Genomic DNA, 12,501 nt, shown 5'->3' on the forward strand with positions numbered 1-12,501 from the left:
CTTTGGCAAAAATTGTATTGATCATTTCAAAGCGAGTGTGTAGAAGCATTCAAATAACACAGATATATTCTTGTAGGTCATGTGGTTCTTGAGTTATGTTGTAAAGAGGGCTGAAACAACAACACTTTTGTAAAACGCACATAACTCAATAACAACAATAAGTCAAGCACGTTTTCAAAGTATATGATTTGTAGAATGAAGTTTTGCAAAGCACCAGTGTTATTTTTCAATAATATATTGATTCAAATAATGACCAACAATATATCGTGTACCCTTAAATACACTCAGAACTTTAGTCACCAGCTTCTATTGTGATGCATTAGTCGCGCTAAAAGTCAGAGATACACTTTTTGCTATGAAATTAATTTTCTCGGTCAAATATAAAGCAATATTTTTGCCCTTCAGAAATGTCAGTTAAAAACATAGTGTTTGGATATACATTTTTTACAAAAATCCTCGTGTTAAAATTAGGCATGAAATTGTGTCTTTTAGTTGTAAGATTTTTACTTTATAGGCCTTTGCCCGCGAACTCTTTTTGGAATTAATTTTTAAGCGTTTCAAACTAATATAGTTTCACGGAAAAACAGTGGCATGATCGACGGGAATTATATAAATAAAAAGTGATCCGCCTGGGAATCGAACCCAGGACCTCAGGTTTACGAGACCTATGCCTTAACCACTTGGCCACGGGAGCTTCATGATTAGGCTGGTTGAATTTTTTTTTCTCCTTGTCTCCTTTATTATTTGCGACGGCGAACCTGATGAAAATTAATGTTTATTTATATAATTCCCGTCGATCATGCCACTGTTTTTCCGTGTTATATTTCCTCACAGGGAGGATGGCAATTTATTTCTCGCATTTACGGCTCTAGCTACTATGAGCTATTTGCGGGGAGGAGATAAGTTTAAGTGACCGCTTATGGCTTCGAATTTCAACCAGCCTAATCATGAAGCTCCCGTGGCCAAGTGGTTAAGGCATAGGTCTCGTAAACCTGAGGTCCTGGGTTCGATTCCCAGGCGGGATCACTTTTCTCCTTGTCTCCTTTATTATTTGCGACGGCGAACCTGATGAAAATTAATGTTTATTTATATAATTCCCGTCGATCATGCCACTGTTTTTCCGTGTTATATTTCCTCACAGGGAGGATGGCAATTTATTTCTCGCATTTACGGCTCTAGCTACTATGAGCTATTTGCGGGGAGGAGATAAGTTTAAGTGACCGCTTATGGGTTCGAATTTCAACCAGCCTAATCATGAAGCTCCCGTGGCCAAGTGGTTAAGGCATAGGTCTCGTAAACCTGAGGTCCTGGGTTCGATTCCCAGGCGGGATCACTTTTTCTCCTTGTCTCCTTTATTATTTGCGACGGCGAACCTGATGAAAACTAATGTTTATTTATATAATTCCCGTCGATCATGCCACTGTTTTTCCGTGTTATATTTCCTCACAGGGAGGATGGCAATTTATTTCTCGCATTTACGGCTCTAGCTACTATGAGCTATTTGCGGGGAGGAGATAAGTTTAAGTGACCGCTTATGGGTTTGAATTTCAACCAGCCTAATCATGAAGCTCCCGTGGCCAAGTGGTTAAGGCAAAGGTCTCGTAAACCTGAGGTCCTGGGTTCGATTCCCAGGCGGGATCACTTTTTCTCCTTGTCTCCTTTATTATTTGTGACGGCGAACCTGATGAAAATTAATGTTTATTTATATAATTCCCGTCGATCATGCCACTGTTTTTTCGTGTTATATTTCCTCACAGGGAGGATGCAATTTATTTCTCGCATTTACGGCTCTAGCTACTATGAGCTATTTGCGGGGAGGAGATAAGTTTAAGTGACCGCTTATGGGTTCGAATTTCAACCAGCCTAATCATGAAGCTCCCGTGGCCAAGTGGTTAAGGCATAGGTCTCGTAAACCTAATATAATTTGCTAAAGAAAGATGTTTCCCACCTCTGTAAGGCACATCGTGTGTGTCTATATACAGTTTGGTCAGAATTTTCGTTTTGATTTCACCTTTTTTCACTTGCGACTGCCAAAATGTCCAACCAGTAATTCATTTCTGATATAACCAACCCGCAAAAATAATCGATATTTTTGTTGTGGTTCGGAATTTAAAAATGGTGCAATCAAAACCGAAATTCTGACAAAACTATGGCATATAGCTTGACATAATGTGCTTTAGAAAGTTGGGAAATATGTTTCGTTAGCGAATTATGTTACTTTGAAAAGCAAAAAAGTTGGCCCCCAAGAAAGCTCGTGGCACAAGTTGAAGTATATACAGTACCAAGCATTATTAAAAACTTCGGTCGAAGTTTTGCCACAAGTTAAAAAAAATAACGGTTAGTTCATGAAAAAGAAGAAGTGAAATTTAGCAAAACGCGACGAGGTTTATTTGCCCGTAAGGCTGCGTTCACATAGAAGTATACTATTCGGGTATACGGTGCACGTTTTGCAGGTTCACGCGTATAGCTTAAATCGAGCAAGGCAATTTCATAGTACCGGGTCACATAAGGCTACGATCGCATAGAAGTATACTATTCGGGTATACGATGCACGTTTTGCAGGTGGACGCGTATAGCTTAAATCGAGCAAGGTAATTTCATAGTACCGGGTCACATAAGAGCTATTCGAAAAGGCCGTATACCTGCGTTTAGTATAGTATAGTGGGAATCGCGCGTGTTCGATTTTAGTGCAGTGTATACCGTCCAAATTTTAAAAACCTAAACCATATGTGGGTAAATTCATTTTTTTAATAGATGCACTATCTAATTCTGCACATTATGACACCTCATTGAATGCAATGTGACCTCAAGAAGTAAAGTTACAAGCATTTGATAAGACGAAGAAAATGGGTAAACTGACATACTCGCTGTTCGCTATACGAAATACGCTCATTCGATCAGGCTGAGTTCACATAGTATACTCCTATATGAACTCAGCCTGATCGAATGAGCGTATTTCATATATAGCGAATACCGTATACCGTATACTTCTATGTGAACTCAGCCTAAGAGAGCTCTATTGTTCCGCTATTGTATCCGCTATTGTATCCACTATTGTATTCTATTCATAAAAGCTACTGCAAGAATCGCGGTAATCCCTGATATTGCTGATGTCTACCGCCGGCGTTTCGCATTTATTAACAATCAAACTTATCCCATACTCTTACATTTATAGTCTTATTCTCACCTTTTATATAATATTAAGAAATTGCAATTATGAAAACTACAAACTTTGAAAGTGAAAATATATTTACCATCGAAAATATATCATACTTAAATTCTATAGAGTCTATAATATATCCAACCCAGAAGTGCCCATTTATTTAAATTGTTGTAATAGCGCCCAAATATTCCCACAAATATCTTATACACGATTTTATTGATTCATTTTGGGCTAAATCAAAAGTCAGAAGTAGTTAAAAAGGGCAACATCCTCACCATTACTTGCTGCTTTACAAATTATCCTCGCTTGACCAAACACGCATAGTACGTTGATCGAAAAACCTAGCGTGGTTGTCTTAACAATGCAAAAGAGATGTACAGCTTACCCACTAATACTAGCTCATTTACAAAAACCTATTGAACAGTTACGTAGTCCATCGATAGTGCGGACACTCTTCACTCGCAAACCACCAAAATTCGTGCTATTTTGGCGTTGGAAAAGAAATCTCGTGAATAGAGTGCCGCCTCTACTATCTGCCTACATGTTTACGTTCTAGAAATGCCAACTAAAATCATCCAACAACTTCATTTTAAGAATTATTTCAGTATAGAAATCAATAGGAACAGAAAGAGTATGGTCTACACATTCCAGGAAAATGTTTTATTTCTTTCTTCCGCCATTCTATATTTCCCTAAAATTATCAAATTTTTTCTCCAAAATCCTTGTAAATGATTCTCCACGCTACGCAGAAATTATGTGCGATAAATCATACAAATTTGCCACAATTTTACATCACTTTAGACAGTATTGCAATATCTTGATGATTTTTAGGCATTTTCAACGGCAACTTGAGTATATTCAGAAATCAAATATCGCGCCAAGGGGATGACACTCTTATTCACGCATTCATTTACAACGCAAACTTGTATCGAATCCCGGTGGTTTGCGACCAATGAAATGTCCGCACCCTGGATTTATTCATCCCTGGTATGAATTATTTATTAGGTTTGTCAAGGCAATAACCACGATCCGTTTTGTAATAATATAAAAGCACTTGCAATAGAATCCCGCTGAGTTCAATGAACTGCGCCCTGAAACCGATGGAGAGGTGCCCCATAAAGAAGCTATTCCATTGACCTCTATTAACAGGTCAGTGAGCTCTCCATACACAAATGAACAAGTACAATAGGACAAGGCCAGCACCTATTACCTGCTTTGTAACATGTTATTTTGAAGTCGTGAAGATTAGTAATCGTCTGTGCATATGAACTGCGCATTTATGATGCAAAATATTAGTTCTATATAATATAAAATTACAAATACTGGTATTATGATACACGGTATAGGTGATATATAAAACGACTAATAAAATCATGTCATCATGGCGTCATGTCAAAGGTACATTATATCCCGTATGTTTGTCTAAATTCATATATATATTTGAAAAAAAAATTCTACACCCATTTAATATGTACTCAGGTGGAACCTTGCCTTTTTAATTTTAATTTCTTTTTATGTAACAAATTCAGGTTTTTCCATTACGCGGGGCCGCCGGGCAATACAAATTTAATGCTAACATTGAATGAACGCAGAATCAAGAATGGGCGTTTCTAGTACATACAGCGTCTGACTCTACCTGAGGACCTAGCCTAAGTCCCATGGGCTCCAAGAGTGGCTCTCCATACACACATGAACAAATACAATGACGGGTCGCCATTGCACTCCATACACAAATGATCAAATACAATGGAGAGTCCGACTGCCATGCAAATGAGCCAAGTGCCCTCTCAAGGGTCTGCTCTGTGATATCACACTGATCAGACTGATCTTTATGTTATTACAGCGAGGCTCACATACAATGTTCAACACAAAGTGAACGATGTTATAACTTGGAGGGCTAACAAACCAACACCGCCAAATTCGACTGACGTGTGAACAACGTGGGATGCTATGAGGAAATTGAATACTCGTTGTCTGATCATGCATGTGTGTTTATGGTTCGGATAGCGATTACTTACAACTCTCGTTCCGCCTTGGGTTTATTGAATACACTCTATATAAAGTCATCAATATGTCGTTTCCAGTCCTTGGCTGAACTATTGGGTTCAGCTATTAATTTTTTTAATAATTCTGTTAACCCCATAGCATTAAAAACTAGTATTTTGATAAATAAAATAGCTGGATGCGGTATGCAGCTGATTGGGGTGGTTACGGGTCGTTAAAACCACTAACCGCGAAATATGGATATCCAACTAGTTTGCCCCGCAGGGTCTACAAAGAACCGCTAACCGCGAAATATGGATATCCAACTAGTTTGCCCTCGGAGCTTCAAAAACCACTCACCCCGAAATATGGATATCCAACTAGTTTGCCCCGCAGGGCTACAAAGCACCATTAACCGCGAAATATGGATATCCAACTAGTTCACCTCGCATGGCTACAAAGAACCACTTAGCGCGCAATATTTTTTACCTCAAAAAAGAATTAATATCTACCAAAAACGTTTCAAAACGTAAAAAGCGGCCAAAGTTTAAAAATCTTTCCTGTGTGGCTTTTCACCCTTTTTAAACTTGGTCCCATTTAGTAAAGTAGTATTAACATGAAGAATGAGTCCTAATTTTTACATGCAACAATGTACTCTTATAGGTTTAAGACTGTTCGAAAGCGGTGCAATATGACGTAGGCTACCGTATGTATTATCAAAAACATTTCAAGGTTTATGTTTTATTATATTGCGTGATCATAAAGAGTAGCAGAGTATTATATATACTTAGCAAATTGACTGTGTGTCAACCTGCTACATATAGGCCCTACATCTGTACATAAGGCGCAGAATCGCACATGACGATGAAGAATTTAACAAAGTGAGTATTTGCTACAAAATACATTATAACGTCTATACGGAAAAAAACTTCAATTACGCACGAACATTAATTCATTTGCTCTACAAAATAAACATTGACAACTAAGAAAACCAACAAGTAGCCTATAGATGACTTCGTATGGGTCTTTAAAAACTTTCATAAATGGGACCAAGTTTAAAAAGGGTGAAAAGCCACACAGGAAAGATTTTTAAACTTTGGCCGCTTTTTACGTTTTGAAACGTTTTTTGGTAGATAGTTTTCTGCTGACATTTACTGAAAAAATGAAAATGTGATTCCTCGCCACAACTGAGCCCGGATGTCGCCAGTGCCACTATTGAGATATGCTCCATCGAACTTAACAATAAACAATAGGAAAGAAAGGATTTATTGACTGTTTTATTGATTTTTCACTACTTAAATGTCAAGTACTATAGACATGATATACATCATTTTAAAGCTAATTTCAAGCAGAATATTTTGGTTGAATATCTAAAAATGATGATTGGCGACATCCGGGCTCAGTTGTGGCGAGGAGTCACAAATTATTGATTTTCATTTGGCCGAGAAAATAAATCAATTTTACATTGAAAAGGTGTAATTGAAAATTTTGTTCACTTCAACACCAAATTCGATCGTTTGTATTGTCTCATTTTTTATATATTTTATTTATTTCATACCTATATTCTATAATTTTGTAAATATTTATTTACTTGAAATATCTTATTTATTTATTATTTATTTCACTTTGTTTTAATTTAGCCGTCTTTGACACTTTCTGAATCATTGTGTCTATTGGCAGATGACCAACCATTTTTCTTCCTGATCCTTGACCTTTGCTGGCCAGCTATTGTCCACATTGTTGTGCATAATTAGCTTTTTATGGTATTTATCAGTTAGGCGACGAAAAAAGAAAACCCTGTTCTACGGGCCCGACCGACCCAGATTTTGAATAAATTGGGGGAAAAAATTCCTGTACAAATGAATACCGACCCAAATTTCGGAAATTTCAGGAACAAATTTTTTTTGTATTTTCTCAAATTGCAAATTATTTTTGGTGATTTTTGGGTCATTAAAAAAAAAAAGAACAGGGTTTCTTTTTTTCGTCGCTTTACCGGTGGTTTTCCGAGAATTATATTCTGTCCTACATACTTTTCGGCCCCATATTTGTTTTTCATACACTCAGTGTTTAGTGTAACTTTGTGTTTTGGTTTTCAATTTTGTTGTTTTTGTATGACGTTGACTCCTTATGGCAAATCGTAATTAATGTTTGAGGAACATTGTTCATGATTGTAAATAAATATTGTAATAGTTTCTGTCATAAAAAAAAAGTGTTTATGGCAATATTGAGGATGATCATTGGATGTGTTTTAGCTGTACCGGTACTTTATTTCCATTCAATTACATTCTTGATGATAATGAATTCAAATGTAATCTTTTTATTTTATATTAATAACTCCATTGAATATAACAGGCTGCTATAAGTTTGAAATTAAATCCTTTCTTGTATGATGATATTGTTGATAATGCTATGTCAAAGAATCTGCTTCAACCAAATCGTTCCCTCTTGTAACTATTACTTTGATAATTCACTTGATATGTATCGTTCAGCGACATTTTTTACAATTTACATTTAAATTCTCGTAGTTTTAATAACAAATCGTGACAACAGAGAAATTTTCGTATCAAATTTGAAAAGCACCTTTTCTGTAATTGCAATTTCAATTGGTTTAAGGATCAATCTAATTAAATTGATATTGCCAATTATAATTTAATTATTGTACCACGGAAAGACAGGAAAAGTGGTGGTGCTGCTTTGTATATTCTTGTTTGCTTTATTTTAAATTAAGGAAGGAGCTTGATCTAGTTCAGCATAATGTTATTGATCACGCAGCATGCTCAGAGTCTATTTTCATCGAAATTATGAATTCAAAGTGTAAGAATATTATTATTGGTAATGTTTATCGTGCTCATAAAACTGATGTTGATTTATTTAACTCTGATTTAAGCCGTTGTCTTGATGTTATTACAAATGAAAACAAACATTGCCATTGTTTTATTTCGTGTAATTTTAATAGAGATCTTTTACTGCACGAGGCTGATTCAAAAATTCAGAATTTCCTTACGAAATTTATACATAATACAGTAAGCCAAAGATTTAAGGTACCAGTTATGTTCATCCCTGTATTTCCTAAACAAAGACAAATGTGTCAAAATTAAAACAAGCAGCCAGTACTTTACTCCTTAGCTATGATTTAAGACCTTATTTGTTGGAATTGGTTGAGAATTAAAGAAACGAGGATCTAAAACCTAAGGAAGAAACGAAATCGAAAGTTGCAATTTTGTGTTCTAATCAATGAAAGCACTACACTAGTTTTAACGTGCTAATAAACGGAAGCACAGCGCTAGTTATCTTATTCGAGAACGCTTTGTGTCGAAATCAATAGGGCTTGCAATGGAGCAAACTGCAACTTTTAAATTAGAATCTTCCCTGGGTTTTTGAATGTTGTGTCTTTATTTCTTGAACGATTTCAACGTATGAGGTCTTAAATTCGAGCTAAAAGACGCAGCCATTAACTGCTGGTTCTAATTATGACATATCTGTCCTTTTGTAGGATATACAGGGATGAATATAACTGGTACCTTAATTTTTGGCTTATTTTTTCCGCTTATAGATCGCTCACCAGGATTACGTCACATTCTGTCACAATTCTTTGATAAGAAAATTACATCTTTTATATGTGTATCTGACATCACTGATCATCATTTTACAATATTTTCAATCTACTGATTCTATTTCTTTATTTTGTTGGATCTACACATGGTCGTTGATTTACTCAACAGAATATTCGTTCTTTTACAAATCACCGAATATTCGTTCTTTTACAAATCACTTAACTAATTGGAATCATGTTCTTAATGAGGAATCTGTTAGCCAAGCGTATAAGTGATTTTTTAATAAACTCTCTGTCTTAAAAATTATAATTAAAATCGTTGTTTTCCTATTAAGGCTAAACGTGCGAATTTTAGTTCTAATCGTATTCCTCTTAAATCATGGAGCACAACTGCTATTTTAACATCTATTAGTCGTAAGGATAAGATATATCGTAAATTCAAATCGTCCCCAAACAGTTGCCAATAACCGGTTTCTTGTAAATTATAGAAATACTCCTGCCAGTCAGATTCGTGTATTATTGCATTACTCAGTGAACACAAGCACAATCTCAAACAAACCTGGGAAATCCTTAATGATCTCCCAGGAAGGAATCATAATCAACCTTTTCCAGATTGTTTTGATATATATAACACTCCAACAACCAATTCTAAAAGTTGTGGAAACATGCATTCCTACAAATTCCAAACTGCCCAACCTTCGTTTCATCCAACTCACCAATCATTTTACAACTTTGGGCTTTGATCGATGTTATAAATTGTACTTAGTTTGTACGCATGGTGCAATGGGAGTGTACAATGTAGAGATATGGCCCTTCGATTAATACCTCTGTAGGTATGACTCTCTACAAAAGAGACCGACGCCTTTATATTCCCGCCTAATATCTAATACTGAATAAACCATTGGGAGCGGAAGTGTGAATTTAATACACAGATTTTGTCAATAAAATTCAGGCTTTTTCTTTTGGGTATCTGCTGCTGTTAATGGTTAAATACCACTAATTATGTATTACACGGGTTTCAATGGGAAAATGCCTAATTTCGGGTGGAATGTTCTCATATTCAGAACTCTCACAGTTCAATGCCACCAATATCAGGTGAAACTAAATGATTTAGATGCCAAATGATCAAAAATTCAACATAGGTTGACCTGAGACTTTTCTTGTTTTAACGCACTGAACCGTAAACACCTTAAAATGACAGTGCGCCCTCGAAGCTGAAAGTTACAATATGATAGGGCGACTATTTACTAAAAACCGAAGCCGTGCGTATGAATTTTGGTACTATTACATCAAAAATGTCATATAATGAGAGAAAATGTACCATTTTCAAGCATCAAACTCTAAAAAGTACTTTTTTGGCTATATAACTTGATCAATTTCAGCGATTTTAATGCAGTCTTTTCGAATGCCATGAAAACAAATAGTTACTCATCGTATTTTAATGTATCGCCCAAGCCTATTAGTGGTCTTTAACCTAATGCTATTATTTTGTTCATGCAATTTCCTCCTTACTATATTGGCCTACAACTGCTATGAACTTTATCAGTTTCTGTGAAAGAGCGACATGCGATGATTTCAAGATTTAGTAGTTGATTTTAAAATAAGGAGGGCGTAGTATTATACTAATACGAATAAACAGGTGGTGCGTGGCATGAATACCAAATTCAGGGATTTTCCTTTGTCGAAAATCACAATCTAAAACTAAGCAAGTATTTAATAATAATATACAAATATATACTGCCATGAGAGGTTCTGGTTAAAACTATGGGCCCGAGGTGAGATCAATAGTACTATTTTCAAAATAGTATTAATTGATCTCAACGAGGGACCATAGTTTTAACCAGAACTTCGAATAAAGGCAGTATATATTTGTTTTATATACTTCATTAATATGTTCTTTGTTCATTGATTGGTTAAAAGAACATTTTTTGACGTTTTGACTCTCCAGCTTCTAACCTGAGTGAACAGCACGACCAATTTAAGCACAACCTATTTTTTGCCCTTCAAAAAAATCGAATAGGCTAAAAGCGGGCTAACCAATTACAGCAGCGCGAAATCACGCTATGGCAGTTTCGCGTGCGCGAACTGTTCCGTCGCATCGAATGCGCGCACGCGGAAGGCATGGTCAAAAGTACTATTTACGGCTTGGAGGTACTATTTACGGCTCATCCGGGACATTGAAAATACTATTTACGGCTTAGAGGTACTATTTACGGATAGGAGCACTGATGGTAAAACTATTTTTGGTCATGTGATCCACTTTTAACCAATCAATGAACAAGAATATATTAATGAAGTATATAACAACATATATACAAGCTAAAACCGTTGGCGCCGTGTTGCTTAAGCACCGATCACTCGGTGTGCAAATTCAACGGCGTGTATTGGTCATAGACACCATATTGTCCTCGATTTGTAAACATGTCTAAATGCTAAACATGTTTAGTATTTTGATGCATTGTGTTTAGATATTAAACACTTATTTTGAAGTTTGATATTTGTGTTTAGATTTTACACGTGTTTACAAATCGAGGACAAACAATCTCTAGACACAGTTTTTGCAGTGTGTTAATTAACACAAACTGCAACTGTATTGGAATTGGAATTGAAATGAATGCTCAGAATTGAATTGAAATTGATTAGCTGTTAATTTTAAACAAACAACTGTACAAACATCCATACCACACCCCCGTAGGCAATAAGGATAAAGTGCCTTGCAATTTGAGGGAAATAGACCAAAAATGTGCAATTTGGTATGTTTTTTGACAATATTGTAGTTACAAAATTATATTCTATTCTCCGCCTCATCCGATAATGAGGGCCGATTGTTCTGTGAAATGCGACAGGCGAGACTGCTACGCAATTACCGCGTATTTTCATGGTCTATCGCGTAATCGCGAAAGCAAGCAACGCTCTATCGCGGATACGCGAAGGCACGCAGCGCTGGCGTGATTGTTAGACACTACACGATCGAACAATCGGCCCTCATGAATATGCGAGAACTTACACCATACAATACACGGGGACTTTGACTGATGGTACGCGGTCTGTTTCTCTTTCGTCCATGATTATAACACAGAAGATGTAAGAATAGGAAGATTGAACTACCATCACCACCTGTTCACATTATGATAATTATGTTTGCCAGAAGAAACTCATTATTGCTATATTTAAACAGTATAATTGTGATAAATTGAATGAAATTGATACCCTTATATAAAATATCGGTATAGTGAGACAAATTCAAAAAACGGCCTTCCATATGAAAGTGATGTACAGCCATATCAAAAGCATGCCAAACCATGTATGTGTTTCGTAGAAAGTGGGCTAACGTAGCGGTTCTATCCTCGCTTTGCACTACTAAGGTGTCGGGTTCGGGCCCGGACGTCCCCATATATTTTATTTTCCAGTCCATGCCGTAGGTTTTCTCCTGGTCCTCTGGTTTCTTCCTGCTTCTAAAACTGGACTATGATGATTGTAAAGTTTGGGACCAATTTTCATATTGAATATGACTAAAGGTACAATGTTCCAGTATAGATAAAACACAAAGTGCCAATCCAAATATAACGATCAAGCAAACAGATATGAATGTATTCAGAGCTCGTAGATTTATAAGTACAACAAATTCCTGGTATGAACGGTAAACAACGCTATATGACAATGTTTTGTATATAATCCACTATATAACACAACTCCACATGGGTTGAATGAACGCAAACTTACTACAGACCTAAGTTACCCAGTTTCTGTATCAGTGTTTATTTTAGGAAAGTAAATGATTATTACATTAAGGGATCCAAAA

The 12,501-nt window shown here is 36.1% G+C and overlaps 2 non-coding genes across 2 annotated transcripts; both read left to right on the forward strand.

The window, feature by feature from the left end:
• Positions 1-952: 952 nt before the first annotated feature.
• Trnat-cgu (transfer RNA threonine (anticodon CGU)) lies at positions 953-1,026 on the forward strand. The gene has a single exon. It is a non-coding gene; the product is annotated as a tRNA-Thr (tRNA).
• Positions 1,027-1,259: 233 nt separating this feature from the next.
• On the forward strand, positions 1,260-1,333 carry Trnat-cgu (transfer RNA threonine (anticodon CGU)). Its single transcript has one exon. It is a non-coding gene; the product is annotated as a tRNA-Thr (tRNA).
• The last annotated feature ends 11,168 nt before the right edge of the window (positions 1,334-12,501 follow it).

This window comes from Amphiura filiformis, chromosome 7 (assembly GCF_039555335.1).
Source record: "Amphiura filiformis chromosome 7, Afil_fr2py, whole genome shotgun sequence".
NCBI classification, from domain to species: Eukaryota; Metazoa; Echinodermata; class Ophiuroidea; order Amphilepidida; family Amphiuridae; genus Amphiura; species Amphiura filiformis.